Source organism: Rhea americana, unplaced genomic scaffold, assembly GCF_003343005.1.
Source record: "Rhea americana isolate MKP2758 unplaced genomic scaffold, rheAme1 scaffold_11, whole genome shotgun sequence".
Classification (NCBI taxonomy): Eukaryota; Metazoa; Chordata; class Aves; order Rheiformes; family Rheidae; genus Rhea; species Rhea americana.
This window is the reverse complement of record NW_028185150.1, coordinates 10,083,683-10,091,372: the sequence shown is the minus strand read 5'-3', so window position 1 is coordinate 10,091,372 and position 7,690 is coordinate 10,083,683.

Here is a 7,690-nt window from a genome sequence, read left to right as displayed (position 1 = left end):
AAAAGAAAAGAAAAGAAAAGAAAAGAAAAGAAAAGAAAAGAAAAGAAAAGAAAAGAAAAGAAAAGAAAAGAAAAGAAAAGAAAAAAAGAAAAGAAAAATCCCGCCTTTGAGCCTCTTTCCAAGACGCTTCTCCCCGGGGATGCTGCTCGGGCGCTGCGGGGCGCTCCTGCCTTGCAAACCCCCTCGAAGCCAGGCACTGCCGTCTCCGACTTTATAAAAAAGTCGGACAGCACCTCTAGCCCTCAAAGACCAGCTTCGGAAGGGACCGTTCAGCGCTGCTGCTGTTTTATCAGTATTTTCATCTTAGGCATGCCTTCCCCCGAGCTGGGAGAGCTAAATARAAGGAATTTGACACAAATAACCCCTTATATGATGAACTGAAAGTATTACTTAGAACTGGACCTTCTTCTGTGTATCTTGGAGCTGTCAAAGCTCGTATTTGCAAAATTATTCAGAAACAAAAGGCAGATTTGGGGATCAAGTTACTCAGAGCCATTTTCGAGAAGGGTGGAATAGATAAGTGAATGGACTTTGTCAAAGATATTTAWCAAATTGAGCAAAGCTCTTTACTGCTGCCACCACTAATAGGAAAGGAAAGCAAGAATTTGCACTGCTTAGGTATTTATAGAAAATGCTTTCCTTGCAGTAGCCCTTTAAAGATCCAGTCAAACAGATATGAAACAACATTTGCACCCTTTTATCTCGATAAAACCTCTATAAAAGGTAAGTTCATAGCATCTGAGTAATAATTTTATGTTGCTTTCTCTTCTGTGATAAATGATCACTATTTAGACAAGGAAACCAGTAGTATTATGTGCTACAAAGCATATTTTCAATTTTCTGAGTGCTAGCATCTAAGCTATTTGACCAGATATTTTCCTTTGTAGCTGTCTGTCTCAAGCTCTTGTTGTTGTTGTTGTTGTTGTTTTAAGAAAAAATAGCTAAAGGTCATTCAGCTATTTTGATAATGGCATTTAAGAAAAAAAGCGTTTTCTATTATAAATTTTAGTTTATCTGGAAATAATCTTTGTATCTTGAAAAAAGCTCCAGTAGGGCTACAACCACCAGCAGCAGAGATGACAGAGGAGCTGTCTAGTAGTTCAARCTTTTATTTATTTATTTAACAAATCTCAACTGATCCTAATCTGATGCTGAAATAATTCCCYCTTCCCCATTTTTTTCCTCAACAGTTTGTGGAAAATAGAAAAAGGAGAGAAAGAAAATAAAAAAGATAGGAATTCTTTCAGCTACATATAAACAGAAATCAACATAAAATGCTTCCATGGAAAAGAGAACAGAGGACAAGTTTCTCCATATTTCTGTCTTTTTATTACCATATACCTAAGCACCACATACTAATAATACGCTTTTACTGCTGGAGAAAGCACAGGAAAGACTGAAATGAGGAATGGTCCCAAAGAATTTCCAAACCTTGGAACCACAGGCTTTGAACCACAAAAAGGTGCTCAGACATCTACCTTCAGCTTTAGCACAAGGCAGCAAGAAGCTTTAGTAGCCTATACTCGGGATTGAGTGTGGGCTGTGAGAAGCCTGTTTGACCTACAGCTCCCACTAGGAACTATGTGAAACAGAGTTTCCACAAAGGACTAAGCAGGACAAAAYATTTAGAGTCCAGTCCACAGAATCAATAGAGGCCATGCTATTAGAAATGCTGTATTTCCTACCATTGCACTATGCAATTAATGCTGTAATTAATGTGGTCRCTCATCTCAGGAAGCAGCCTCCTACATGTGTTCACTGAACAGAGACATCACTATTTGGGAGGGTGGGGAGAGAAATCAAACATATGAGTTTGATTTCTCAAGCGTGAACATTTTCAAGATGAGCAATTTTCACTATATAAGGCGCTGACTGTTAACAGAAGCAAGTCAAGAACTGGAAATAYGGGGTAGAGATGTGGATGTCCAGAGCAGCAGGGGAGAGTGCCACATCAGRGAATAGGATTCTGGAGAAAGGGAAGACAAACAGTAGAGTTTGCCTAAGACTGAGAGGGTTCACAAAGTGTATTTATCTCTACCTCCTCACTATGCTTRGTTGGATGCACGCAAGCATGAAGTGCTACTATGATGGGAGGAAAGAACTAATACAAGGATACCYACATAAATCAAAGGCAGGGGATAAATGCCCCCAGAGTTTTTGTTGAGTGAAGCTCCKTCTCTTTCCTCTGACCTCCAGCCTTTCATCGCTGCCACTGATATAAACCTTAAAATCAGCTCTAGCTTTGGATGCTACTAATTCCTCCACTAACYCTGTGCAAGTAGGAACATGTCATGTCAGTATCCCCTGCAGATATTTGCTTTGTTTTCCTTACAGGCACTGATGATTTGGGTTGRCCTCTAAAACAAAGCTAATTCTTGCAGATGTCCTCTGCCTATGGCTATTGGATTAGACACTGGACTCCTCTATATTGGCAGACATTATCAGTCAAGAGGTTACTCCTTGCTTTGCAAGTCTTATAGTTTGTTTATATCTGCTTATAACTTAGACACAGAGTCATATCAGACCAGAGAGGGATTTAGAAGTGAAATCAAAGCATTAATGACACCACAAGGTAGAGAATTTGTGCCAAAGTCATGCTGTCCAAGTTCAAGGACAGAACTGCTTCCACACTTCTCCTCACATACATTGTAAAGGGAAAGCAGCTCCTACAATTGCCTTTCTCCTACAGAAACTTACTAGCTGATCTTCAGGCCAAAATGAAAGAATAATTTTAAACGATTGATTGTGATATGGAAACAAAAGATATTTCAGAACCTTCTTACAGAATAGATAAAAGTTCTTACAAAAGCTGCTTCCTATAAAGCCTTAATTCACCTTTTAACAGATCAATGAAATGCAGGTTTTAAGATTAAAATAAAAGATTTCCCTAGATCCAACACCTTCCACCATTGCTAGGGGAACGACACTGTAGAGAACCAGTGTTGGGGTGAGATCTGTGTGTCCTGTAATACACATTTCACTTACTGCAGGCATGATCCTTGATTGTCTGTGTTACTAAACCTAGAAATGGAAGCTTGTGACTGAACTTTGTTTTTTCCTCCTCTTGAGGTATAAGTAGAAACCTCTGGGTTTTATTCCTTTGAGCAATGTTTTATACATCACATCTCAAGATATACTACGGATTTCCAGTGTCCATTTCTTTTCTGAGGCTACATAAAAGTGTACAAAATATTATGGYATCTGAATATACTGGATTTGCATACACACTTCTTCTGTGGTTATTTTCAGTAAACATTGTTGCAGTTCTGCTTGCTGGTACAAACTGTTTCACCAAATGTCAAATAAGTAACATTAAATGATCTGCACAAGAAACCTGATTCTGTTAGGAATATTAATCTAAGCACATTTGGAAGTACCAAGAGACCTAAGCATCCAATGAGAAGAAAATGTAACTACACTAGTCAAACAAACTGGGTCACAAAAATTATTTATAGATGTTATTTTCTTATTTAATGTCAGTCAAAAATATCTTCCATAAAATCTYATTTGGAATAGCCATTGACAAAATAGGTGATGTTAATCAAAAAAGTAGTGTTTTCTGAATTTCTGAGTTTTATTCCAAGTAAATTTAAAACAGTCTAGGTTTTTTTGTACTATTATTGAGATTGAAAGGCATTCAKCTTACGCTGCCCTTCTATTCATAGAGTCATTCATGTCTGCCTAAAGTTGTACATACAACCAGCAATAGTCAGAAGAACAATAATGTCATTCCTTACATTTTKCTTTAATGGAAATCAGACCATAAAAATGAAAAACAACAGAAAACACTGACTTAGTTGTACAATTTCTTACTGTATTTTCCTTTTTTTAGTGAAAGCACCAAATTAGTGTTATTCTATCTGACACAAACTAATACAGATTGAGTTCCACAATGGCCAGCTCTATGTTAGGAATTAGCAGATGAAAAGTGGCCTTATTGTTCACTTATAAGAATTAGCAGAAAACAGATAATGCAAAGGTTTTTGTTTGTTTGTTTGTTTGTTTGTTTGTTTTTTGATTTAAGAATCCATTAAACATTTCCCCATAGAAATAGAGAGACTTCCATAATGAATTCAAGACTACTGAAAACTGATTTACTCTCTTTAGAGTGCAATTCTGGAGGCAGCTGGCAGACCGCATGTTTCACAGATGCTGCGAAGATGAAGGTCCTTTCCTCCTGCAGCTTTGGCCATTGTAGCCCCACTGTGCTGATTTCACACTGCACCTTTTCATGACAAGCTTTTACTTGCTAATGTGGTGGAAGCTGTCCCACCTCTGGAACGGTTGCTAGGCATGATATGGTTCCAAGACAGTATGGTCTTGGAAAATGACCTAGGTTGTAACAGTGRATTAATGTGATCCTCAGCCACCGTGGTGGGAATAACAGGGTACTGCCCTCTTTCTCCAGAGGGTGATCTTTACAGGCAGAAGGGGAAATCAATGCCTTTATGTAATGAAACTACTGTAGGAGCTATGGTTCTGTAATAGTTCTGCACTCTTTAATCTTAATGCAGAAACATTAATGAACCCAGGCGTGCTTAAAAATCATCTAAAAACTGCCTTGCTTACTCTGCAGTTCAGAATAGCCCTTGACCTCTCATGGCAGATTTCATATGATTGAGTCAGCCTTCTAAATTCACACAGCTGGCTCTGTGATGGAGAATGGAAAATGTATTTCCAAGTATGCCTAACCACATATGCTTTTAAAACACAAGTAATCTGAGCCACTTCAGCCCAAAAATGCTGAGGAATTTCATATTATCTGAATAAAAAAAATGCATACTTTCATAAATTAATTATTAAATGTTAATTTCAGTTTTCTTGCACTGTCCTGCTTCAGTCAGAACTGCAGTGGCAGTGGGTTGAGGAAGCAATCGTTAGAACAGTTAAACCAGAGTTTCCGTCTTGGAGGGCTGATTCTGCCAAGTGCTGAGGCACCTCCTGAATGAATTTCTCTTCCTATTGACAAAGCACTCAGCTGTTTCTGATAAACAGAAAACTTTCTTGCACCAGTTACAATTCTGAGAACCTCAACTGCTTTCAGATCTGTTTTGAATAGTAATATAAATACTAAAGATAGTTCTACTGATGTCACATACCACCTGTACTCATGTTGAGATGAGATTCAGTGTTAGCAGGAGTGTTAGATAGTGGTAGATGTTAAGTGACAATGAGGTATGAGTTGGCAAACTTGTGTTAGTAGGACAGATCTGTTCTAAGCAGCACGAGAAAATGATTTAGAGAAGGAGACAGAGAAGGGGGGAAAGGGTAGATCTAACAATCTGCCTCATGGTTTAGCTTGTACTCTATCTAGACATGCAAAATTTGCATCAATGCATCACACTATAAGCACATACTGGAGGGATGCTCAGTGTAAACCATATGAACAGATGACTTCTCCGAAGAAAATGGCTTTAAAAGCAAGGACAGTGTGGATAAGCAGCATCTGAACAATTGATGAGAAGCAGGGTAAGACACAATAGCACCTCCATATTTAGAGAAAGCAAACATTTGAGATAGAAGTAAGCACGAGGTGTTAGCTTGGAACCTAGACAAGGAATATCTGGGACTGAATGCTATTGAGTCCAGGCCTAGCAGCCTCTTCAGTTAAAGCGGAAGATCATCTGCTCCCTGTGATGGCATGTGCCAAGACTAAGCAGAACTTTGAAAGACCACCCTTAGAGGAACAATCCAACGAGAGCTCCTGTGAGTGGGTGTACTTCTTCCTCTTGCATTTTTTATTTGCATATTGAATTACTCTTCAGTGACACTTCCGTCTCTGGTCTACATAGATCTGGACGGTTTATTTGGCTCCAATCTACAGTTTTAGCTTTGGTGCCCAATGGCAAATTTTACAAGGAATCATCTGGATCCTAATTTTATATTTCCCATTCTGAGCTAATATTGTCGTATCTTTTGTTTTATAGAACTGTGTTCCATGCAGTCACTTAATCCCCTCCAGCCTCCTCTCCACATATATAGGGAAGAGAATAAGCTTTTCAGTATTAATTTTTAATTAACTGCACACTGCTTCACAGCTGTATTCCTCTTTCCCCAGCAGAACTGTTACTTAGCAGCTCCTTCTTACTCTAGGAGTGATCTCCTTTCCCCCAAAGCCTTGAAAGTGCTCAGGCCATATGAATCAATGAGTTAGTTTAGGACAATTCCACTGGAGAACAAAAAGCAAGATTGTAAGCTTCATGAGCTAACACTTCACTAGGCTCTTCATAGGTCTGAACCATCTCACATGAGACATGCAATCCACTCACAGAGCAACTGCTTCAACCGCTTCAGTTCTCACAATTTTTGGCAGTTGTATTGAAGTCTTTATTGTTTAGATGAGGCTTTAAAATCCAGTGATTAGGGAAACACTCAAAAAGAAATCTATCAGGTCCTGAAAGGTCTTGCTGACATCTTTTTATCTTTCAAAATGGATAATATCTGGCAGGAGACATTTGGATGTTAAATTGCAGTCATTAAGCATATAATGGTTTAATAGAGGAAGGCATAAAATTTCTGTAAGGGGAGTAATGACAACAATCACCCCTAATATATATTAATTTTGGAGTTCATTTTTGAAAACTAGGTAACAGCAAAAATTTAGCACCGTATGTCCAGGTAAGCCAATTAACAGGCTAATATAGTTAGGATTTGATAACGCTCTTGATTTTGGTGTTATGATATAGGAGCAGTATAAATACTATCCACCAGAAGAAAGTATTCCAAATCTATCATAGTAGATGGACTGAATAATGGTTGGTAAAAATAGCAACAGTATGGCAACACAGTCACAGTAGAAGAGAAGTAATTTCCATGAACGAAGTCTTCTGTGTGTCATTATCTCGTTCTTGTCAAATCAGAGGCATTCCGAGTCTACCAAATGCCTCAACTCTTCTGTGTCTGACCGCTTACTTGATTTTAGTGGTGCTTTAAATCTGTATCTTCTTGTTCCTTACCATACATGCTGTATTTCCTATAACAAATGTAATGTTTTTCTTAGGACTACTGAGAAAGATGGTTAGAATCAATTATCTTGCCTATCTTTAAGTAATTAAACACAATGAATTTATATGTCTTTTGTCAGCTACCATCTTCATCCTATAGTCTCTTGGATAAACAGGTCTCCACACATTTCAAGTAGTATAAAATCCACACTGAAGTTTGTAAAAACATACCACAACCACTGTGTTACTGACTTCTCTATCTTAACTTCACATGAGACCCCCATTACATCTAATGCTTCAGTACATGAGATATGAAGCCTATGTGTTCAGGGCAAAATGGGTATCATCTACCCCTGCACATGAAGATGTGGAATTTTGAAAAGAATGGTAACCTTAACTATGGACATGCTCTGTGCTGTACTTTCTTGTGCTAGTGCAAGTACTCAGTATTATACACATATATAAACACGACTTATTAATTGTYCCTATGTCACTAAAAATGTAAAAAGTCAATAGAGATCAAAAATGAAAACCCAGAAACAGGTTCTTCTGAGAACACTTGACTATGAACTTTGTAGCTATTCACTCTATTTCCATAAAACAGTGTAGGAGATAAAAATAACACACCAACAAAGAGCACTTTTAAGGCCAGCCATCTGGTTTTGCTAGATATTAAAGACAGCAAAAGGCATGCTAAACTTTTAGCTCCTCCTTCTCAAGCTTCAAGGTTTGGCTCCCACAATTCA